Raw genomic sequence first — 25542 nt, 5'->3', positions numbered from 1 at the left:
TTTTAAAGCCCAGGTGATATTTTGGCCCCAACCAGAACAGTGGCTCTATTTCACCATCCCAGCTTGCAGAAGCATAAACACAACACTACATTTGTATATTTACATAAAATCCCTATCCCTGACAATCAACATGTGGACTACAGCTGGATCCCATAGCCAAAAGCATGCTTCCAAAACCCAGAAAGGAGCCCCTACTGAGTTCCTGGTCAGTTTTAAGTGACTGGTTGGCATGGCCTGCATCTGCCTTATTGGCTTAAAACAGACAGCTTAAAAACAACAAAATGTAATCAGCTCCAAATACAACACACCCCTGGGCATCCAGTGGCATTTGCTCTACATGGTCAGCATCAATCCCTGATTATAAAGAGATCAGACAGGTGGTTTAAAGGTAAACTGCATTAGGATCAAATGAAATACATACACTAAAAATAGTTATTTGAAATCCAATGAATTCTAATAATCTTGGTAGGTTTTGCATCTCATCGAGGAGGTCTGTATTTAACCAGTCTCCTTTCACTTTGTGGTTTTCATGCAAGATCTATTTACTTGCATTTCCAATGCTCAGCTAAAGAATATTTATTGTTAAATAAAAGACATAAACCAGGCCTTTTCTAAGTCAGTAAGAAATTCATAAGAACATTTTATGCATATAAGATTTTGTAAATCAAGCCAAACCTGTATTTAAACATAGACAGCATCCCTTTAATATAACAACACAAATACTGTGACACTGATTTTATAATAATCTACTAGACTTTAGTCTTTCATTCAGTGCTGACAACTGTACTGTAAGAAATGTCACAAACATAAATAATAAAAGTCACTACCACAAGACAAAAGCAGTCGGAGATTGAAATTCTCTCAGCGATCCATTCCTGCTGCCTGGGAAACCACGTTAGGTTTTTCAACTCCAGATATAGCTGTTCCTGGATGATACAGTTCCAAAAGCTGTCACATCTGCCAGTGAGCACGAGAAAAAATCCCACAGCCAGCAGATCCAGAGCAGGGGGAGGGATCAGCTGGGAAGGAGGGGCAAGAAGAGAGAGGGGTCAGCCTCAGATGAGAGGAAGGGGTGGGAAGATTAAGGATGGAAGGGGAATGAGTGTTAGTAAGGGAGAGAGGAATGGTTGGGAGATAGGCAACCCGAGGAGGAGGGCACAGAAAAGAAGCAACATCACCCGGAGGGGAAGAAAAAAAAAAAAAAGAAAAAAAAGAAGTAGATAAATGTTATCAGGAGTGGCTCGTTCCAACGCCCAGACAAAGGCAGCAGCATGCACTGCCTTTTCACCCGACCTGCCTCCACCCTGCTCACGTCCAGCCACACGTTCCACTAGGACACCGCGCCGTACGGAGCCGTGCTCATAGCCTCCCTCACTCACACATGCACTTGATGATAGCACGGCAGCACAGAGCTACTTCAGTCTCACTTGTGCAGTTTCCAGTTAAAAATAAGCTCTCCCTCCCCCTCCCTGCTGCAGCACTGAACTCGCTCATCAGCTCATTGCGTCGCTATCGCAGATCTGGATGCAGTTCCCTACATTCCTCCTGCCCCGGACGAGAGATAACGCTTGGTCCCTGGGCTCAAGAGAGCCATTCCCATCATTTCCAAGTCCTCCCACAGCTGATCTGCCAAACTGCTCTGGCCAGCTCCAAGAGGAGAGGGAGAGAAGGAAAACTCTTCCTACAGGACCTGAGGAACTGCAATATGCAGATTGAGTTTGCAGTGGGAAGATGAAGATCCCAGGGAACACACCAATTAAAAGGAAAAAATGTATTTCCATACTCTGCTACTCAGGTCACTGTCATGTGCTGCATTTGAAATGGATTACAGGTTAACTAGGCCATTATCCATGCATGTCATATGCATGTGTTCACACAAATGTATGTGTGAATATGCACACATGGAATTTCACTGCATCCCATACCTTCTAAAATACTCATGTTTGCCTTCCTGAGGTTTCCAACACTCTTAGTATTTATAACAAGCCATAAACTATCACAGCAGTTTGCAAATAAAGGGAAATGACAGGTTAGGTCCCTGAAGAGCTGACAAACTCGAACGTGACTTCACACAGCGGGGAATGGCAACAAGGGTCAGTGAAAGGGAAAAAGAAAAGCCAAACGGTCCAAAATCTGAAATGGGATCTAAGAGCACTGTCCTGACACCTTCTACATTTTTCTGCAATTCTAGTTTTAGAAATATTGAAGTATTTTTTTCCTCCTAAAGGAAGAGTGAATATTTCCTAGCTGTGCTATCCCTTTCCTCATTGCAAGTCCTTTCCTTCTATTCCTTTCTCCCTCACCAGCCCCCCATGGCAAAGCTGCATGTTGGAGCAAAGCAACAGCACAGCAAACTGATGTAATGCTCTAAATCCTGCCCAAACACACACGAGAGCACAGATTAATATTACATTAGAAATAAGCTTAGGGAAAGACATATTTGTTATATTGGTGGGTTTATTTCTGGGGAATGAGAAGAACAGCACAACTGGTTGGACATTTTTGGCCATGCCTCCACTGAGCAGGGTCTGAAGGTGCTGCCTCTCTCTCCTCTGCTCCATTTCCTTGCTCATAAATTAGGACTAAATCCCAGTGAACGCCTGTTTGCTCAGCTTGTTTGGGATGCTGCTGGGTTACATACTTTTAGATGTGTTTTAGTTATACCGTACCAAATTCATTCTGGGACATATATAAAAGCACTTGCAAAGAAAAGACCTCTTGAACTTTACAAAACCAGCACAGGCATGTACCAAATGCTAATGGGCTTTATCCCTTAACAAATAAAGTTTTCCATTATTTACAGTCCCCTAGAAATCCCAGCTGAAGTCACCATCCCATTGTGTCTGTCTCTGAAGTCAGGCCCCACCCTCTGGAGGTTTCATCTAAACAGACTAAAGGTGAGGAAAGGGAATTATTATCCTCATTTGCAGATGAGACAAAAAAAATTACTAGCCCAGTTTCTTCCCACCTATGTCTAGATGAGCAAATCTACAACATCTTTGAGCTATGTCTCCTGGCTGCTTTTTAACTTTATATCAAGGCCACATCCAGGCCCAACACACCCTGGCTTGGATGGAAAACATGGGTGCAGGGCCCCAGTGGAGGCCAAGACATGCTCTGACCACAGGTTTGATCTCAACACCAGCATGTAGGTCCAGAAGCCTTGACAGAACTAAGCAGCACAGACAGAAATCACACCCAAACCTCAGCTGCAGTGCCTTCATTACAAGACCAGCCTCTCCCCCTTGAGCTCAGTGTGTGAGAGGGTACAGCCACCAAACGCTGCTGCAGCACCAGGGAAGGCAGATCACTCATCATGTCCTTGGCACACAGAGGCAGCAGGACGTGTGCTGCAGGTCACCAGGCTGAGACCAAAGCCACAAGAACTCTGACCCTTCTCCCCCACCTTTTATGTGATTCATGTGGCTCATGTCCTGTTCTGGCTGTACCAAGCCATGCTGTGATGCACCTGACACTCACGTCACACCCACATCCCCTCCCTGACCCCTGTCCAAAGAGCAGCTACATTGCTCCACATGGATTTCTCCACATTATTTTGCTATGAAGGATGCATCAGGGTTAAAACCAGGTTGCTGTATTTTGCTGTTAATCCAAAGCCCCACAGAGCTTCAAGACAGGGCTTGATGGATTCAGGGCTTCACTCTTCACTGTCTTGTGTGACAGATCCATTCAAAACCAGCATAAAAGTACTACTGAGATTAGAATAAGAACATTTAAGGTCCTCTCTCCAAAAATCCACATGAATAGCAACATCTTGCATATCAGACAAGAGGTTACATTGGGACAAGCCAAGGGGCCACATCTGGCATGTGGGGTCACATGGCAGGGGAAGGAGCCAAGGCACTGGGCTGCAACACTGGGAGCCACATCCTGCAGCTCCATGCGAGCCCTGGAGGCTCAGCACGCTCTTGCACTGCTCGCAGATGCAGCTGCCTCTGGCACACAGGGCTACGAGAGGGAAGCTGCAGCTCCATGTGCAAATGGGCACAGCACAGATTTTACTGTGTGCAGGAAGAGTCACACACTCAGGGAGCAGGGCTGGATTCTCACAAGCAGACCTGTCCCAGCAGAGGCACTGGTGACCACCACCCTGGATCACCATACTCATTCCAGTAGCACAGCAAAGGGCTGCCAGAGACACCCCAGCAATTCCCCAGATGACCCAAGTATAAAGATGCAAGAGTTAAACTTCCTTCCAGCCAACACTAAACAATCTCAGTCCCTAGTTATGCTTGTCATGTTCTCCCAAAGAGAAATAGAAATATATTTAATTGCTGTCAGCAGCCTGCAAGACAGTTTGCTTGTGTTGTCCCCACAGGATAACTGATGGGAAAACTCCAGCCCAGGCAGTGCCCCCCAAAACATGGAAGGACAGATTTGCTTAACCCCACAACCTGCGTGACTCTCAGTGCCTTCCTGCTCACTGCTGCCAACACAGAGATGCAAATTTAAATTACAACAGACAAGTCTTCTCCCAGGGAATATCAGTTATCCTGCTCTGTTTGCCACAACTGTGAGTGTTCACACAGCCCTCTGTATGTTAAACCTGAGGTGCACTCCTAACACGAGATAAATGACTGCTATTGGCTACAGCTACATTTCGTTCATCAATTAATTACAAAATAATCTAATTACTAACACTACAAGTTAAATGGCTAAGCCCTAGGGAAAGTGTAATTTCCTGAGACATTTTGAGGGAAACAGATTTCAACTTTTAGTCTCTGGGCACCCTCCATTCCCACTGTTCTTTTTTGCCAGACAAATGGAAGGTCAGTCTAAGAACAACAGTACCATTGGTAAGACCAAATGGCAATGCATTAGTCCCTGAACCACATGGTAATCCTGCAGCTTAAGAAACCATAATGAGGAATTCTTTAAAAACAAGACCTGTAGCAGCCAAGTGCTGATTTTGTGCTCCATTGCACTAAGTCTGTGACATTATAACTCAAAGTCAGCGAGAGTGGTGCAGGAGCAGCATTGGTGGCACAGACAAGGAAGCTGCTCCCCAGGCCAGAACCCCCCCTGACAAGGTGTCAGAGGTTGCTGGGCTCTCTGCAGCCCTCCGTGCTGAGCAGCACAACTCCTGGTGAGCCTTCAGCTACTCCTGCTCACTTGTGTCCTGTCCAGGTACAGCACTGATGTGCTGCTCTGAACAGGATGGAACTTCAGTAGAGTACCCCTGTGGGTGCCCAAAAAACCCTCAAGTGCAATACAGAGCTCAGAGCCTGGCTGTGTGTTTTTTACTTGCAGTTGGGCTAAGCTAGTCCAAGCCGCTTTAAGCAATTTTGTTTAAAGCAATTTATACAAATATTTAGCTCTTTTCTCTGCCTGTGAATTTCCCTAAGCATATTACAGAAGTAGGTTAAAAAGAGCTCTTTTTTTCAGATTGGAGGCAGGACAGCCAAACTTTAAAGAATTCTCCTTAATTTCATTCTTCTTGGGAACGAAAACCATTTTGTGGCCAAGTAAGTGTTGTTTCTCACTTTGCAAGCCTTGGCAGCAGGACCCAGGGTAGCCTTCCCAGGTATATCCATACTCACACCCAGCTAGACAGAAACAGCCCCTGTGCACAGAGCAGACTTTCCATCTGGGAGCACAGTTACTAATCCAGCAAGCTATTTGCTGATAGTGCTTTCCACTATTTCATCAGCTTTGCTTCTAGATTCATAAATCATTGTTCACATAGCATGCAGGATGTACGTACCAAGGCAGCACTGAATGTTAAAAGCAATATAAAACTTGATCACATCATCAGGAATGAGATTTTTCTGTGGGACATGGCTGGAGAGAGAACAAGGCAGCAGCTTCCCTTCCCCAGCAGCTGTGTTAGGGGCTGACAGGTTGTACCCAAACAGAGAACCCAGAAAAGCAGACAAAGAGTGGCCAAAGGTCTCTTACTCTCCGTACATCCCCCAGCTTCACCTGAGAGCTCACACTCACCAGACACAAATTGCTCTTCTGTTTTTTCAGTGCTCTGTCCCCAAATACATTAAAGCATTAATGCCCTGGTAAAGAAGAAAGCAAATATTAACAGACAGGACTGTTTTCTGTCACTGCAAACACCTGCCTGTATGCACTGGTTACCTGACAAAAATAATTAAATACAAATGCACAATAAATCTGTATATTGTAACTTAAATAGAACAAGATTAGGCAGCTTTCAGCCAGCCAAAACAGACACATCCAGCCCCACACGAGTACTCCAGCATAGCTTCAGGAGGTGTTCTGAAAGGATCCTGGCCAGCACAGCTGCCAGAAGGTTGGGAATACACACAGGAAGAGTTTAACTAGACCTCTCTGTAAGGTACGGTGAGGGTCCTTGCAGATAGAAGATACTTAAGAGCAGATACTGCTTCCGTCTCCCGCAAAGGCGATGAGCATGCATGTTCCTGACATGCTGTCTGCTCTCTCAAGCATCATCCCGAGTAATTTTTAACCCCTTCTTCACCCCAAGGTTTTAAGAGCATCACCCTGCGAGATTGAACAAGGCATTTTCCCTCCACATTCCCCATCCTCTTGAGTGTCAGTTGGCTAAACTGCCAGACCTCAGCCCCACAGGGTGTCCCACCTCATAGACCCTGGAAAGTAAAAACCACAAGATCTTACTGGCAGTCCTGCTGCAACAATGCTGGTGGTGGACAGTTCCAAGGGAGAGGAGAAAGAAGGGTCTGGAGGTAAACTCTCCCACTGTCATGCAGCAAAGCCGATTGGCGGACGGTGTTGCTGGGCTATAGGAGTAAAGATGAAGCAAACTCCTTCCCAAAGGAATCCAGCTCCCAGTTTTTCTTCTCTTCCAGAAACATCCCTTGAGAGAAAAAAATTGTATGACCCCCTGAACTATTCCACTCTCACTTCACCCCAGGCGGGCACTGCCAACACACGTGTGATCATTACACTAATCCATGGCAGTGGCACGGCTCAGCTCCGAAGAGAAGGGGTTAAGCCGAGGCAGCACAGCCACTGGGAAGCAGAGACTTAGTTTAAACTGACAAACCCAGTCCTCCGTAAACACAGGGAACAAATCCCACGAAACAGCGGCCATTAGGACGGTTGTTCTGGCTTTAAAGCAAGCAAGCAAATCAATGTTGATCCCCAAATCTGCGGGAGGGCGCTTACCCCTGACTCCTCATTGCTCCGTGCCCAGAGATGAAGTGAGAATGCTCCGCCACTGGAATCCGCTGACACGTCGATAAACTTGAGCGAGAAAGACGGCAGGAGAAAGCGGGAGAAGAAAAAGGGGTGGAGGCAAGTCTGACATGTTTGTACAGTGCCTGATTCACCTAAGCTGCCGAGTTTGATTTCAGGGTGTGGTAGCAGATGGGACACAGGAGCACTCAGCGTAGAGAAGACTCAGATTTCTGTTCCATGGAAAACGACAGATGCCAACAGCAGTCTCTTGGGACCATCTCGCCTTCTTCTCACAGTCTCCTCTCTTGGTCCCTAGAGGGGATGAGAGAGAGAAGGAGCTCAGAGTCACACCTGGGCACCCCGATGTGCCACGTCTCAGGCAAGAACTTCGGGGCGATCATCTCCTATTCCCCTCCACCCTTTTTCACACCCCGCTTCACTGTGACTTATTAAAGCTCCGCTCGTCAGCTTTTCTCCCTCAGCTCCACAGCCTCAGGGCCGGGAGCTGCTGAAGCTTCTAACAAACCCAACATCTCCGCCTGTGTCACCTAGCTGCACATTTCGGGACCTGCCACCAATCCCTTGTCATTCCAGGAAGGAAAGCTTTGATTGCTTGCTTTATGGCTCGCTGTAGAAGAATTCATTCCTATTTATTTGCATTGCAGATGAGCAGCACATGACCTGGCGCTTTTACTTTTCCCCTGTCCTCGCCATGAGTCAGTGCTGCCAGGTCTGGAGTCTGGGATCACCCTCTAATTCAGTTGCGCTGCCTGTGCCTCAGGCTTTACTGACTACTGGAAATAGACTTTCCACAAGCAGCAGGACACCAGCTCTGGCAGTGCCGCCTGGGCTTGGTGACTGGGCCATCGTCAGAGGACACTTTGGGGATTACAGCCTGGAGCGTTTAGAGTTCATGGCAGCAAACTCATCAGCTGCCCTCGCTCCATTGCAAACAAGGAGGATTCTTGGCCTATCCAAACCACTGACAATGCTGGCTTAACCCTCAGATATTTTTAGGTCCAAAGAACAGAGATATAAACCATAAAAACCCACCCCTGTGACTTTTTAGGGTTTTTTAAATAACATTGGTTTTGTTGAACCACCCTTAAATAAATGAGAGGCGTGCTACAAATAATCATTAGGCAGTCATTATTATTGCTGGGAGTGGCTTGTCCCACAGTGATGAGCCAGCCCAGTGACCTTTTAGCCCTGTTCCCCCATTCCCATTTTCCTCCCTACCTGTCCATTCCAACTAAAAGAGCTGCAGTATCTTTGTGCAACCACCTCAGTCTCAGCTGTAGTTGGAATTCATGAGCTCTACAGTACTATCATGGGAAGGAACAGAACCAAGGTTTATAGAGACAGCGTTTTGGAGCTGATGGTCTGAGGTTCCTAATCCTCATTTCCCAACCTGCTGGCTAAGTTGTGGAAGGCTGGTTCCCGAACGTGCAGTCACTGCTTCTACATTACACTGCAGGTCCCTGCCTGCCACAGTGACCCAGGTTTCCTGCCTGTTCCCTCCCCAGGGTATAGGAAATAGAGCCAGCCAGGTTCCTTTCTGTCTGGGGATTAGCTTCTCCCTCCTACGGGGCAGGCCCCATACACAGATGTAATCAAAAGCAGGAAAATTCCCTTTAATAGTAAAAAATCATAGTAAATAACAAAGGGGGACAGCATTCTTTCCCAGTGCACTGGAACTCGCAGAGCAGAGCAGTGGGGTGGAAGATCAGGGATGAGGAAGCAGAGTATGAACGTAGTAGGTGTGGATGGCAAACCATCCCTGTCATCTGTGCACCTGGGCTTTGCTGCTGTGCCAGGCAGTGCGGAGTCATCTGCAAAACCATGGCGTGGGGAGCGTCACACACAAACAGCTTCTGCAGTCTACAAGGAGTCATCCAGCCTTGGAGCTCCACATTTGCATGAGTATTGTATTTCCTGGCTTACATGCTAGCACAATCTTCTAGAACAAGACTTGAGTTTGTTATAAATGGCAGAGCCTGATTTTACTTGTCAAGGCACAAGCTTAGATGAAACCAAGGCAGTTCTGAATCAGTGTGAACCTCTGCTGCCTACAATCTTAATGAAAAATTAGGACACTTTCCAGTCTTTATATTCACAAGTTTGGTCCCAGCAGTCCTGCACACTTTGAAGAAAAATTTCCCAGTAAAAGTGACACGTCTCTAATTTTCCCCTTCAGCAACTATCCCTTCATTAGACATTTTACTGCTCCTTGCCTGCCCACTGCTCTCTTCTTAACTAGAGAATTGCACAAGACAGTATAAATAATTATACTGGCGCATTTATATAAACACACGATACACGCCCCACTCCTCCTACGGCTGCTCTCTCAGGTCCCGTCGGTCTCCGGGACAGCCATTCCTGGCAGCAACAAGTGCTGCAGGGTACGTTGACTAAATGTCTGCATTGCAGCCTGCCTGATTTATCTTCCCAGCAAAGGCCATTCCATATTCCATGTCCCCTCCCCAGACACAAAGCAAAGCAAATTTCAGATCCAAAGTGCTGATCTCACCTCGTTCCTCATCCTGCCCAGCCACATCGTTGTGCTAGGAGAACTCCAGGATCTCACATCCTACACTGCTGCTGCAATAGGTTCCATTTAATCACCACTGGAGGAAGATTCTGTGATGAAAACCCCATTATTAAATGTTTTCCTACTCCAATAGACAAAACTGGGAACTTTTAACTTAAAATATAAAAAGTCTGAGACAGCCGGGCCAACTGTACCATATACAATGTCTGTCTTCTACCTCAGCCAGGAGAAACATACCTGCTCACCTGTCTGAAGCTTGTGGAAACTGAGCAAACTGCTAAGGAAAATGGATCTGTATTCAACAGAGCTTCCAGGATAAACCTAACACCAAGGCACAGGAAATCTGATACATTCATGAAATCCCAGTAAGAACTACAGCAATTCCACCTATGAAGCCAGGCTGTGGCTCAGGACCGGACTTTCCATCAAGTCTTCCCTGTGCTCAGGGATCAGATAGGAAGCAGAAATGCTCTTCCACACAGAATCCCTTCCTTCTCTTTCATGGTTCTGTAAATCTAGAGAAGCTGGCCAGGGAAGTGAAAGAATACACTTAAGGACTGGGACAAAGGGGTCACTAGGAGAAAGGGTGTGTTGCACATCAGAACCAACCGGTGTGAGGAAGCACGAGATAGGAATCAAGTCTGGGAGTCTCAATCAACACATGACAGTGAAGCCAGGACTGCAGATAAGGAGGGAGCAATCCAGAGGCAGTTTCACTTTAAATAAATACTTACAGTTTAGCCACCTTTCCTTAAGGGTATCCCATTCAGAGGTGGGCAGAACATTCCAAGAGAGCATTACCTGGATAGCCAGCTCCAGTGTTTGGGTTATCCTCCTGCTTACTATGCGTTGCTGCCATTATCCAGGTAGGATCCTGAGATGCCAGCAGGACAAAGTCCTGCTTGTACTCAGCTGCATGAGCTCACGCAGTGTTTTTATCCAAGGTTTACGGTCTAAACCAGAAGAGGTTTTTTCCAATTCAAAACAAAACACAAATGCATGAGAGCTGAAGAACTGGAAGTTCATTGAGCAAGTCCAGAACTCTGAGTGCTGTCAAAGATCTGGACACATCCCCACACTCCTATCTGGCACGGCAGTGGGGAGCTGAGTGTCTCTCTTTACCCTATGCCAAACAATGCAGATTGGGGCACATGGAAGAAGGGAATTTGTCCTGCTTCAGGCTCACAATGGGTTACAGCCAGGCTCACCTGGGCCAAACACCTCCTGTGGTGGAGCAAAGCGTGGCCAGCAAGAAAACAGCACAAGGACCTGCGAATTCTGCCAAATTTGCAGAATGCCAGAGGTAAGAAGCACAGAATCATTAAGGTTGGAAAAGACCTCTAAGATCATCAAGTCCAACCTTGGACCCATCACCACCTTGTCAGCCAGACCAGAGCACTGAGCGCCACATCCAATCCTTCTTTGAACATCTCAAGGATGATAACTCCACTGCTGCCCTGGTGCAGTGCCCCAGTGCCTGACAACTGTTTCAGTGAAGAAAGCAGGTAAGCTTAGAGAGGGTAAGAAAACACCAGACTCTTTGAAAATTTTAACTCCTGCTCTGATGAGAAACTGAAGTTAAAGCTCAAGAATATCACCTGAACACAGCACATGCTATTTTGCTACTGGTTAAATTCCTGTGGCTTGGTAGATGTTCCTATAGATAATATCAATACAGCTTGGAACACAGCCACCTCACACGTCTTCCAGATCTTTTACTTGTATAAATCCACAGACTTATTTGATTATAACAGAAGTAACATCATGGTCCACCTCACAAGGCTGTGCCACCCTCTACAAAAGGTGCTTCTTCTGCTTCCCACAAAAGACACGATGATCAGTCCTGCAATGGCGACATCACAACAGAAAGCCAACATTGCCTACAGATTCCCAAGTCACCTTGGGAAAGGCATTCTGCATGCTGCTAAAATGACTGTGACAATGCTCTACTCCCCCAGAACAGAGGCGGCTTAATCTGTTGTTTTTCCAAGCATGCTGCGATCCTTAAGGATGCTATAGAAATGCAGATTGAAATCCCTCGCTGGCACCAGAGGAATACAGACCGCAGCCTCTGTTCTGAATAACTAGGTCAGTCAGCTATCGCTGAAGTATTAGCCAGAATCCAGCAAATTCCTAGTGGCTAAAATAACGGCTGCAGGAGTCTAACACCATTTGCTGCCATTAGTCACTCTACCTCTGGGTACATTCAAACCCAACTCTGCAGAGCTTAGAATAATTTGAGGGCTGGAGCCTATGCTTGTCAAAATCCAAGCACGTGCCTCCGTGCAGCACAGGTTTCCCATCCCACTTGCAGCCGTGTGGAGGCAGGGAACAACTGTCCTTGCAGCCAGCTCAGCCTTACCCTGAAAGCATTCAGCCCATGAAAATCAGGAAGATGCACTGCTAATCCCATGCCAGGGAACAGGCGTCACCTCCCAGCAGCAGCTTCCCTACAGCAAGTACAGAGGAGGCTTTGACCTATGGTGGTGAGTGGGTGACATTTTGGGGGGGAAGGCTGATAGAGGCAGAGCAGCTATTCATCTCTGTGGAAGAAAAGAAGGAAAGGGCTGACAAGCACAATGGGAACAAGTATCCAAAATATATTTCAACCCCTTCCAGCCGCTGACACTGGATCAAGTATTTGGTTTCTTCTCCTTAGAAGCAGGAGGCAGTTGAAGGGTTAAACCTGGTTGAGTTTTTTTGGGGTTCTTTTTTTTTTTTTTTACTATTTTTAATTTATTTTCAAGCTCTGGTTGTCTCAGGAGCCTGGCATATGGTTCAGCTGCACGAAGTCATGCCACAACACAGCAGCCACAACCTGCAATGCAGGAACTGGACCTTCTTGTTCTGCCACTGAGAGCAGCATGTCACAATACTGAACCCTTGGTTTCCCTTATCTCCACAAGCAGCGAATGCTCTGGAGTCCACAGGAGGGGTTGCAAAGGATTAAATTATTATAATCCCCACTTAGAGATTTATTGATATAACACAGAAAAATGGTAGCTGAGACATCCTTGTCTTGCATTCTAACTGCTACGACAGAGGAACAAGTTAAAATTCCTACCTCCCCTAAGAGTCAGTTTTACTTTCCTGATAGTAGTTACACAAGTCTTACTTTCTCTATCCTCAGCAATCTCCTCCATCCTTCATTTAGGCTGGAATTTTAATAGCCTGAATACTGCCCAAACCAGGAGGCACTGGTTGTTCTGAGGTACCGGTTTCAGCACAGCACAGACTAGTGGGCAAACAGTAAAGTTCAACTACCACAGTCTCCATTAAAAACAAGTTTCCAAACTACCCAACACATCTCTGCAACTACTAAGGCTGCCAGATTCCACAATAATGAACTAAAGCATGCACACAGTCAGGCAATGCACGTTCAAAAGGACTGGAACACGCCGGCTGTCTTTGATACTGTAGGAACATTTTTCTACCACAGCCCTACCCTACAATTAAGGGAGGCCAAACTGAGCACAGGCACAGCCTGAGCACATGGACCTGCTGGCACTTGGCAGAGTGAATGCCTGTCCTTTGGAAGGAGTCTAGATCCTGCTGGCTGCTGGGAGGGGAACCATGGTGGAACAACTCAACCAGAACCCTCTTCAACATGACACCAGAAACCAGTCCACTGATATACACATGTGTGTGTGTGTATATCTAAATATTAAAGACAATCTCCATCACCACCATCATCCTTAAAGAAGAGCAATATAAGACATAGCTATTTAAGTTGTAAATAAGATGTAATGTTTCCTAATCAGCACATTTAGAGATTCTGAGGCTAGCAAAAATAACTGAAAAACTTCAGTTGATCTTCTACTTAATCACCATTCCTCAAACTACTAATCCAAAAAAAACTCCTTTTCTTGTTCACGTGCTCTCTGAGGTGCCAAATAAATTCTATAAATAAATTAATTTTTAAAAATACATTCCAACACAAAAAAAATCAACTAGTTTGTCTCCATTCCACATGTGATCTTTGGGGGGAAAAAAGGCTTCTTAACACTTAAAATTACCATTTTTAAATTTAGCTCTTGAGAATTTTAATGAAAACTGAAAGCCTGGGTAACAGTGGTGCCCAAAGATGTCCTGCAGAAATACTTGAGTATTTATCTTGAAAATTCCTTCATTTTCTTCTTTCCACAAGTAGCAGTCTCAGTCTAAGCACAGCCACAGACCACTGAAGGTGATCCCAGACCACAGGCTAGGAGTAGCCAGAAAATTCAGGTGAGCCCAAGTTCTACAAGACTCTTTAAATGAATAAAATGTAATATTCCTAAATAAGTTATTGGCTCAGCTTTATGTGACCCAGGCTGCTGTTTTGAGATGCTTTGGGAGAACGTATTTAGAACTTGGAGAGAACACAAAAGGCCAAAGAGCTTTGCAAGTTCCTGGTTCGGGAGCAAGCAGAATTATTTTCTTTCCTTTAATACCAAACAGTATTCTCTAAGAAAGAGGCAGAAATCAGGAGGTTTTCTCAGCAGCAGTCACAGACAGGGGCATTTTGTCTACTGACATCATCTCATGGCTGATGAGGTGCCACAAGATTCTAAGCTATTTGTGCCATTGGTTAATACATTTAGGTTTCTAATGAAATAAACACAAGCAGGCATTTTTCCTTTTAGGCCCCAGTTACTCCATCCCAGTGCTAGGTTTGCAGTCTGACTTTTCTCCTTTCCCTGCACACTCAGGAGCTCTGATGGCTGCAGACTGAGAGGGTCCCCAGAGTGGACAGCTTGCTGCAGCATGACCAGCTCAGAGATGACTTGCCCAGAGAGACTTCTTCCCAAAGTCAGCTGTAACATCTGTTCTTCGGGTGCAATCCAAAATCCCTTGAAACCAGAGCTTTTTCACTGACTGCCACAAGTGCTAGAAAGATCCTCATTCTAAGCTGGATGTTACAGGAAAGAAGTTAATTTCTAGCATTATTGTATGCAGTGATGTACTTTCTTGGCCAGGGCCCAAAGTACTCATTATGAAGTGTAACACCCTGCTTAATTCTTCCAGAAGCCAATCATAAGGCTACTATGAATTTTAATGAGCACTGAATCAAGACCCAGATGGTTTTTTAAGCCAAATTATCCTGTTCTTGGTTATTTTAAGATCTGTGTAGTGCCTTCTGGCCACTACATGTTAACTCCTCTGTTCCTGGCCCAGATTAAGGACAGACTTGCACCCTCCTTCTCCTCCTCTAAGCACAGCTTTCCAGCTGTGCTATGAAGACCCTCAGCTCCTTCTGTGCCTTGAAAAGTCACAGATTTAGAAGACTCAAATGTTGACACAGGTGGGATAAAATGGTTCCCACAATACTTGGCAGGGAAGAAAGTAAAAAAACTAGAAGGCCGTCAATAAGGGAACACTGACCCCACAGACAGTCAACTCTATTTATCCAAATCTCAGGGACAAACAATTGAGCTCAGAGCCATCAAGTTGACATTATCAACTTATGGAGTCACTGTCCCTGCTCAAGTTGCTGAGTACCATTTGCTTTCTAGTTTGCAATGCCATGTTTCATTTTAACAATGACACAATCTTGTCTATACATTCTCTCCATGCCATATGAGCAGGTCACCTGCCCCTGGCCAGGGGATGCTGCTGCATTGCCTCAGCTGGGTCTACACCAAAAATGACACTGCTCAAAGCCACAGTTTAGCCAAATTGATTTTTCAGAGCAGGTTAAAAATGGCCTTCCACAACTATCACAAGCTACTATCATCTTACTCTGTCCTTTGACTAAACTTGGGGGTTCTGGGGGAGAGCTGAGGGTTGCTGGTTGGTTGTTTTCACAGATGGGGTAAAAGGGAGAGGAAAGGAAGAACAACACAAAAGGAAAAAAGTTCTACTACCTGCTTTCCTGCTCCCCAAGTATCCAGGATCTTCTCTCACTGCAACAGCAGGTCTCATTCTAGTGTCCCAATGCCTCTTCTTCATTATATACTCATAGAATCACAGAATAATTTGGGTTGGAAGAGACCTTAAAGATCATCTAGTTCCAGCCCCCATCCATGGGCAGGGAACCTTCCAATAGATCAGGCTCCTCCAAGCCCTAACCAGCCTCACTTGTATGGGTTTTTCCTTGTGTATTCTGGGATTATTTCCACTCCCCTCCCCCCCCCAACCTTGTCTGGTAAACAGATGGATGTCACAGAAATGAAAAGCATGAAATGGAAGGAGCAACCAAAACTGAAATGCAGCATTATGCAAGGCAGTTATGGAGAAGAAACATGTTATGTCACTGGCTGTTACTCAGTCAAGAGTGGTTAATGAGTTCACACTATTTAACCACCTCCCCAAAAAGGGCATCACAGCTTGAGGAATGCAGAGAGAACTCTAAGATGATCAAAAATAAAGAATGGGAGGGAAATAAGGAAACCAAAAGTGCCTAATGCTCTTTCATGCCTTCAGATGCATGACATGGGGCACACTTGTCCTAAGTCTGGGTCTGAAATATTTGTTTTTAATTCACAGAAAACACCCTGACTGAGCAGCAGGAGTGCAAGTGACACACAGAACTTGCCATCATTTCTTAAAGCAGAGAGGGAGCTCAGTCTCTGTGCTGGGATTGCCAAGTCCTGCAAGAACATCCAGCTCAGAAACTCAGACAGCTCTGTCTTTGGAAGAGGCCTGAGGAGCGTGTGCTTTAACCAGCATCTGTCCCTTGAACCACATTTGAACTTCTTAGCAGTGAAAAATCATTCTGCCCTGTTTCTATTCCTCTGAGAAATTGCACACAGGCCCCTCTTATTACTACATTAGTGTAATTTTGTCTCTGACATTCCCCCTGAGAGGAATTACTCATGTCCTGCTATTATTTATTTTACTGCTAAGAACCTGGGTTTTAGGAGTAGTTTTAATTAGATACCAATGCTCCTCCTCCTCAATTAGGATCACCTTTATCTAGGTTGCTGTGCTTTGCATTCTCTAGCAGCAACACTTGTTTCCTCTTATTTATCCATCCTACCACGGTTCTCTCTGGAACTCAAAAAAGCCCCCCTCTACCACCAAGTCATTGCCAGGCAAAATACAAGGTTTTACCAGATATAAAGAACCATCCCATGGAAGATAGCCTGGTGTTTAATACTGGCTATGCAGAATTCCAGTTTAAAATTATGTCAAGTGGCACTGCCAAAAGCAACAGCAGCAGCTTTCATAATCCCCCAAAGGCTGCTGTGCTGGCCTGCCCACCAGTCCACAGCATGTGGCTACTACTGTCCTTTTCTGATTTCCCTGCTCCTCTGGGGCCTTGCTTCCACTTCTTTTGCTCCCCCCTACCCTCTCATGTTGTTGATTTTCTTTGGGAGTTTGAAGTGCAGCACAGTCACCCCTGGGTAAACACCTCTTCAAAGTCTTTGCTGTCCCTGGATAATGAATCGGATCACAATGTATTCCAGACTTGGGTACACAGGATTCTTGGAAGCTGTGCTAGATTAATGATTTAAGAGTTATTCATTCATGCTCCCCAAGTGACAGAGGCAGAACTGATGACTCCTGACTTGGAAGTTGGCAGGAATATCCTCAACTATTTCTACAGAGTGGAATCAAGCTGCAGCAACTACATCCAAGTGCGTGAGCTGATCCAGTGCCTGGCAGCGACAGCTGCGGACACAGCACAACGTTACACAACCACTGCTGGCACCAAGGCCCTCCTGGCCACCAGCCCCTGCCTCAACACTGGCACAGGTGCCCTTCCCCAGGCAACCTCACCCAGCCATTCTGCAGCCTGCCCAGGGCACAGATTCCCTCCAGGCACTGTTTGGTTCCCACCTTCCCTAGGGAAAAGAAGAGGCAACAAATTATTTTGATGTCTCTCTTGACAGACTTGACAAGGCTTTTTTCCAAAAGTTTACTGACTATAGTTATTTCCCTAACTAGAAGGTGGTTTTCTTTTATGAGCACATATTATTCCTTTTCCAAGAGCAAAATGGAACTGCATTCACGTATGAGCACCATTAGCATGCAAAGAGAAAGTGTGGATGCTCTGCCCTGCACTTCTGGGCTCAGCAAGTGCCTTCCCTCCGTGGCTCCAGCAGCTCTGCCAAATCCATGCTCTGCTGTACTCCCATCAAGGACTGTCATTTATACCCATGACCTAAGCCCACATTTCTCAGGCTGGAGGGTTCCCAGCTAGGAATCGTTTCAGTGTAAGGAAGGGACACTGATGAGCAAACATTTTTTAGGTGTTACCAGTTTTTTTCAGAGCCATCTCTGTACATTCAAGGTATTTTTTCCCTACCTTTAACATGCTTTTCCTGCAGCTAGGACAAGCTCCCTACTACTTTCTGGCCTCTCAACCAATAGTTTTCAAGAGCCATAAACTGATTGTTCAGGTGTCATACAAATTAAAAAAGAAGTCTTATCTCCTTGCTCTAGGTTTCAACAGCATTCCCTCAAACCTTGCCAATTAAAAAACTTTAAGTCCAAATTCCCAAGGCAGGAACCATCTTCATTTCACCTCCTACAGAACAACAAATAATCTAGCAATGTTGAAAATTACTAAATTAATAAACCTAAGCTGATGTCTATTTACTAAATTTTACTTTCATTCATCTACTGTTCTTTCAATACCCATCATTCTGCTACTTAAATGTATGTTTTAGAGGCACAGTCCCTGGCATTTATTCACCACTAGAACACAGGCAGTGTTAAAAACACCACAGGCACAAGGCAGTGTTAAAAAAATTCTCTCCCACCCATTTTCATGGCTTCAGACCTCAGAAAATTAGCTCTTACTGGTTAATTTTTCAGCCTAAAAAGGGAGTACCAGAGACATAATACATTTATCTGAGTTCTACAGACCGGGAAGGTAATAAAAATGCAAGAAGTCATTTTAGTTTCAGTGTCCAGAATGCTGAGCCCTGCTGCCCCATCTACCTCCCACAAAAGCAGGCTTACCTTGAAAAAAGATCCCAGAGAAATACTTCTGGAGTAAATTCAGTCCCTTCTTCCTTCTGACTGCAGGTTGCTGCTTGTCTTAAATACGGGAAACATCCCTTGCTTCAGGCAAAAATTCTCAGCAATTTAGTCTTAAAGCTTCTGCAGAAAACTCCTCATGCACATGCAAAGCCCCCGGCTCCAGCTGCTTCCTCAGCAGCACTGCCCCTTGCCAGGTGCTGGGCAGTGATCCCAATGCTCCCACCCCTGCTCCCGGCACGCAGTACAGGTGGTAGCACAACTCAGGGAAGGTAAAACAGCCTCACAAACACCAATTCCATTGAAACCTCGCAGTTCCGGCTGAGGAGATCTCATTGCAGACACATAGCCCTGTCAGGATGCTGGGATGCAGTGAGTCAATGTTTTCTGGGACCTTTTTTTATCGTGGGCTGATGCTGTGAGCTCAGCAAAGAGGATGGCACAGTGCCTTGAGTGGCATTTTGCACAAAAGGCAAAAGCAAGATACTAATCAAGATTCTGGTGTGTAGAGACTCCATGCATTTTCCCCTCAACCAAGCCTGGAAAACACAGGCTTAGCATCACACTGGGGTGGGGAGAGAGCTACAGACATAACAGCCTTACACTTTGAGAATCTGTGATTAAAGACTCTCATGCCTGTAAACTGCAGGCCACAAGTGGCAAATAAAGTGTCATTCCATCACAGACTCGTTTCTCTATGTGGGGAGCATTGCCACGTCTTTTTGTGGATGTCAGGACTCTGGGCATTGTGCTGATCTTGCCTAACTTGCCTGGGTCCCAAGTAATGCAATTTCAAAAATTGCAAAAGCTAATACAAAGTTGACACTTCTGCAGGCTAGGTTTCAACAGTTCGCCTGGCACCCTGAGAAGGAAGGTAAACTGTTCTATGGCTTCAGACTTCACAGGGATGTAAATGAGGACAGATTTATTAAGCTGATTGAAACAGCTCATACTGGCTGAAACTCTGCAGCTGTAACCATTATATTCCTGATCCTTGAGTCCAAATGCAACCCAGCAGAATCCAATGTTTTAATCAAGACACCAAGTGCCATGGCTTCTCCCCACTGCAGTCAGTTTAGAAATCAACACCAGCAGGGCTGCCAGGGAGGCAATTAGGTATTTTCCATAGGTATCCTGATAAAGAAGCCAGTTATTTACAACTTCCTGGCACGTCAGTTACTTCAGTATTTCCTACACAACACTCAGAAAAGAGAAGCACTGTTTTTTGTTGGTTTTTTTTTTTCTCCCAGATAAAGGTGTTGTATTCCAGAGCCAATTCATTTTTCTTGTTCTTGGAGTTGGCTTCTATTTCCTCACCTGGATAACCACAAGCACATTTTTGTGAACATTAGGTAACAAGAAAGCCTGCTGCTAATTCTTCCTCATCAGAGCCGGGGGAAAAATCTGAGCTGTTGGGTGAAAGCTAAAAAAACAAACAGAATAGATGGGAGGGGGAAGAGGAGTGAGAAATAATTCAGGAGTGAGTCAGTCATACTCCTCCTGCTTAGTCACCTGTAGTTGTGCTCTCCAGACACACTGAAGATCGGGAATAAGATTGCTGCCTGCCCTCCACTACCCCCTCCTGACAAGGACTTGGAAAAAGAGATAGGGCAGAGTTTGGGGAATCAGACACTAGAGATGCTTGTTTTCCAGAGAGCTGCCAGTAGCCTCTTTGTTTCCCACCTCCTTCAGTTGCCCCTGCACTATTTTGCAGTTAAATCATCTTGATTCAACCTGTTAATCTGCTGGTCTGAGTTCCTCTGATGGTGCCCTGCAGTTTTGACATCGTAGGGGGTTGCCATGGAGAAGAGGGTGATGTCATTGACACAAAAAGCACCGAACTTACAAATACAACAGGAACCAAGCTATTTATAAGAGCTGCTTCTCTTCCCCCACTCTTTGCTGAGGTGGGTGGAAGCAAAGACAGCAGCTCCATTCTTGATGTTTCTGTCAACAAGTTTCAGAAATTAATTTTCTTGTCAGAAAATATCCCAAGCCAGTGAGATTACTGAATGCTGTCAGCTTTCGGACTTCATTCATTAGAGCTCGATTTATCTTTCCCAGCCCCTCACTGGGTTTGAGGTTAAATAACATTCATGTTTGTAGAGTAACTTCTGCCCTGAAAATCTCTGCAGCATTACTGAGATACAACCACTTCTGGAAGGAAAGACATGTCACAAAAAGAGAGGGGACAGAGACCCTGGTTTATGTAAAGGCTTCATACTGCTTATACCACTCAGTAATAACTCATGGAATCACAGAACAGCCTCAGCTGGAAGGGACCCCCAAGGATCCTGTGACTATTGGTTTGGCCTTGACTGTGTGGGGTTTGCACATCAACACAATTCTTACAGAACTAATGTTTAGTGCATGTAAAAATAGCAAAACACAGAGGAGAGAAAAGGGAAGATTAAGAACTTAGAGAGGAACAAAAATAATAATTTTAGCATGCACTTGGAATAAGCCAGTTCAGTTCACATACAGGTAAAGTACTAATCCAGGTTGGCTCTTTAGGGGTAGATGCAGAACAGTCCAGTGGCTTTACTGCACATCAAGGAAGCATACCAATACTGAATTCTGCAATATTCCAACTCTTTTTTTCCCTACAAAATGATTCCCGAGTGAATGATAACATAAAGTATTGCACAAAGTACATTACTAGTTTAACTTCAAGGAAATATACAACCCAAGGCACTGAAAAATCAAGAGAATCCAAAGCACTGGGAAAAAAACCCATCAGCTCAGGCCTAGAAACTGAACAATAACATTTGTCTTTTATCAGCATTGTGTCATCCAGCTCCTGATCTTGCTTGGTAAATCACACTTCCACACCAGCTGGAACCATGAGGTCAATAATTAAATAGCTTTGGATCATAGTTATTACAAAAGGAAAGCAGGGAACAAATATTTCTAGAACCAACAAATGAACAACATTGTTCCTCAGCCTTTACTGAATGACCTTGATGTTCATGTTGTTTAATAATTTAAACTATTATGGAAATGAAACCTTCATATTTCTAAGCTTCCAAACAGCATCCAGCTTCTGCTGGATTAACTGAGCAGAGGGGCAAAAAGTGTGAAATAGTAAGAACCAAAAGAATGAAACTGTTAAAGGAGTTCAGTGTTCCTTGTCAAGCTTTAAGGGTGATCTGTACAAACACAGGCACATCCATGTGACTGCAGTGCCCATCGCCCAAGGCTAAAGGAAAGACTCCAACCACCAATTCCCAGCCCACAGGCAAATAACTCACTTCAAATAAGAACTCAGCTTTTGTACATCGAGGCATCCTTGGGGAAATCACTGGGGCACAGCAGGGAGTGCTGCATCTCAGGAGCTGCACCTTAGCCCAAATGCATTTTGGAATATTATTTGGGAAAGCAGCAGCAGAACAGAAGAAAGATACAGAATTGCTTGCTAATGCTCATGCAGAAGGGGTGATTTGTCTTCTTTAAATAATAGAATCATTAAGGTTGAAAAAGATCTCCAAGAGCCCACCCAGCACCACCAAGTTCACTACTAATCCAGGTCATCCCCAAGTGCCACCTCTATATATTATTTAAATCCTGCCAGGGACACTGATTCAACCACTAAAGAGTGCCTTAAAGTCCCATAAGAATGGAGATTCTTCTCAGCCCTTTTTGTTGCTCATTTATTTATAGAACCATTTTTATACTGTCTTTCACAACAGTGAAAGACAGATTTAGTTGGGCTTTGGCCCTTTTAATTTTGTCCCTGCATAACCTCACAACATCCTTATAGCTCTCCTGAATTGCCTGTCCCTTCTAGTTTACTCTGGAAACCCCAAAAATCCTAGTTTATTCTGTGAAATCATTTAATCTGCTAGCACAAGCTCAGGCTTACACTTCTGATAATGTGATGCACCAGTTACCAGGTGCATCTTTCTCTTCTGAGGTTTTCTTGATCTTTTTATTGAACACAAACCCCAGGCTGCAAAAGTCTCAGATACATATATTTTGAGTGCACTTCTGTGATAAATTTTAGGAGATTTCCCAATTATCTCAGAGTTAGGATTTTAAATCTACAAATCACATACCTTTGAAGACCAGCAGATGATCAGTAATCCTCACCTTTCCTCAAGCTTCCTTAAAATGATCTCTTCAGATGTTAAGTGAGAAAATAAAGCGAGTTTCAGAGATCCCAACGGATTTGTAAATGCTTGCAGGTGTACCTTAAAAAGCAATTAGGTTCTGTAACATCATTGGTCACTCCACCAAGAGCCACTAAGGAGGTAACCTGGACCACCTGTATTTCACAGGTGTAAGCAATGATCTTGGTGAGCCCTCAGAAACAGTGCAATCAACTCCAGCTGCAGCTTCCAGAGCTTAAGAAGAAAATGGCTCACACCTGTGGGGTTTGTCCCATCCACAGCTCAAGCACATTAAATGAGCCCCTAATTTTTACCTTTAGCATTTTTGGTTGCTCAGTGATTTCCTGCAAATATTTCTAGACCCCTTTTTGCTTAACAGAGTGGACATTAATAGTTTGATTATTTCAGTTTCTGAATCAAAGCAGCTGAAGCCTGCAGATATCTTCCAGACATCCTTCTTGTATCTCTGGTCAAGTTTTGTTCCCAAGCAACCTGGTACAATCATGACCCATCACATTCCTATTTTCTTTTGTGCACTTTTATTTATCTAATAGGCATTAAAATTTTCCATAGCCCAGGTTCCATCACTTTATTTTTTAATGATAACTTCACTAGGACTTCTACATCTGGCTGTCACACAATTTCATTTTACCCTCTACCTGGTGTGGAACATTTTGTCCTGTCAGGATTTATAAATGCCTCTTTTCCCTCAGAAAATATTAAGATAGTTTTCATCTCCAAATATCCTGCGGGCAAGGCTGGTGTGTCCCTACTTCATGACACATCTATGGCAATCCCAGCCTGCAAGGACACAGAGCACCTGTGTGTTACACAATGATGCAAAAAGTGATGCTCAGGACAAGCTTGTTTAAGGTTAGAGGCAGTTACTTGAACAGACAACAGGGATGTCCCAAGAGCTCCTTCAGTTCCTGTTACATGTTGGTGCAATCAGCACATGGCAGAGGGGAGGCAGAGACTGACCTGTGCAGCAGAGAGGCAGAGTTCATCGAAGCAGAAGTGGGAACAACCATCAGAACAGATGACTGCTGGTTCTTGTTGTACCTGCTTGCTCCTCTTCGTTATTTGTGTGTGTTTATTATGGAGAAATTTATAATGTCATGGCTGTTTCTGTTTTTACACTACTGGGGGGCAGTTTTGTGTTGTCAGGGATGTACATGAAGAGTAACATGAAGAGATCATAAGCAGCCATATTAGACAGAGAAGGATTAGCACACTTTTTGTTTAGAAAGAAAACAGATGCCAACAAAAAAGTAATAGTGGAGTATTGCAGCTGTGATTTAGATCTCATTTAAGTAAAGACAAATAGGTTCACTTACATATTTTAAAGACCTGAAGAACAGATTTCCTCTACTGAACTTCTGCTGAGAGCTCTTATCTCTGTTCAGCCTGTCCTCAAAAGCTTTCTGTGCGAATTAGACACAGTGAAGTTGTTCTGTACAGGCTACAAACACGCCTTGTCTGAGAAGTCCTTGGGATGACTGAAACTTTGTTAGGAGCCTTCTCTTCCTAATCTACCTGGTATTCAGCTCAGTGCTGCAGGATATAAACTGAAAAAGTTGCAAGTGAGAGGACAGCAAGTGAGATTCCCCAGATTTTGTCTAAAAGGCAGTTAAAGGATCAGCAAAAGCAAAAAAATTTCAGTTAAATAAAAGAACAAACATGGCATCTTTTTAGAGGTAGCAGAAGTTAGCTGTGCATTGGAGTCCTGATTGCTCTACCAGTGATCTTGGCTCTAAACTCTGGTTAGAGACAGAGCATTGTTTATCTGCTAGCTCAACAGATGACTAATCAATGTACTACAAGAAGCATTAATTAAGGCATTAATGGACCAAAATAAATTCTTCAGCAGCAGTTTACATTCGATATTAAAGCTGGTCTACAAGGGCATTTAGGTCCTATTCCTGAATTAGAATATATAACCCTAACCCTCTCAGAGAAAGTGTAAAAAAAGGCATTAGGAATCCAAGACAGCAAAAAGAAGACAGGCCAGAGTAAGAGGAACAGTGATGGAATATGCAGAAACAAAGCAGGAAAGAAAGTGGCTTGAAGCAATGTGGAAAAGACAAAATTGAGTTCCCCCTCAAAATTTGAAGGTAACACAAAGGGGGAGAACCAAATAGAACCATGGCTGGTGAATTCAACAAAATGAAAAAACACAGTCCATTTGGCTTCTTAGGGAGAAGAAATTGCTAATGATGCAGTTGTCTACTCTCACTTTCCTGTGTGGGAGAAGCTGTAAGGAAGTAAATCTCAAGTCTGAGAAGTTTCCCTACACTTCAAGTACCAAGTGCATAGTACCACCTTGGGTTTGGGTCTGGTAAATTCTGTTGTCTTGAATAAAATGAAGCCTTTGTACTGGTTTCAGTAATGCAGTACATAAAAGGTTAACACATATAACTATCCCCAAAACCTCCCACAAAAGCCTGCCAACACATCACTTAGGGCAAATTGAGATTTCAGGGATGCTCAAATCCAATCAGGAACTCCAGCCCTTGCAAAAGTAAACAAAACTCTTGCCTTAAGAAGAAAAATGGTTTATATGTGCAGCTTTTCCACTTCTGACTTCATCTACTTCTTCTTGTGGCAACTTTCTACAAGAACACATTCCAAGTAGAATCTTTCAAGCTGCATTCAAGTGTCCAGGAAATCCCATGTGGTTATGAGAGCTGCCACCAAATGAGGGGCTTTTGCATCCACCAGCCACAAAATATTCCCAGTCAGGCAGCAGCACTCCTGCATGGATTCTAAATGAAGTCTTTTGAAACCATTTGATAGCAATGTTAAATATGATACTCACTACCA

At 44.5% G+C, this 25542-nt stretch overlaps 1 protein-coding gene across 3 annotated transcripts in view; it reads right to left on the bottom strand.

Moving 5' to 3' along the window:
* Positions 1-19026, bottom strand: part of PAK6 (p21 (RAC1) activated kinase 6) — a 38601-nt gene extending 19575 nt beyond the window's left edge. The window contains exons 1-5 of one of the 3 annotated variants that reach the window (XM_054275516.1): positions 18593-19026; positions 7138-7461; positions 6628-6826; positions 5962-6026; positions 828-1019 (exon numbers count right to left, since the gene is read on the bottom strand). The gene's annotated coding sequence lies outside the window, so the exon portion shown is untranslated. The remainder of the gene's footprint in view (positions 1-827; positions 1020-5961; positions 6027-6627; positions 6827-7137; positions 7462-18592) is intronic. The other 2 variants (XM_054275517.1, XM_054275515.1) reach the window with 2 other exon arrangements.
* Positions 19027-25542: the final 6516 nt, after the last annotated feature.

Source organism: Melozone crissalis, unplaced genomic scaffold, assembly GCF_028551555.1.
Source record: "Melozone crissalis strain CALT ecotype California unplaced genomic scaffold, PUWL_Pcris_2 ptg000018l_1, whole genome shotgun sequence".
Classification (NCBI taxonomy): domain Eukaryota; kingdom Metazoa; phylum Chordata; class Aves; order Passeriformes; family Passerellidae; genus Melozone; species Melozone crissalis.
This window is presented reverse-complemented; position numbering and strand designations above follow the sequence as displayed.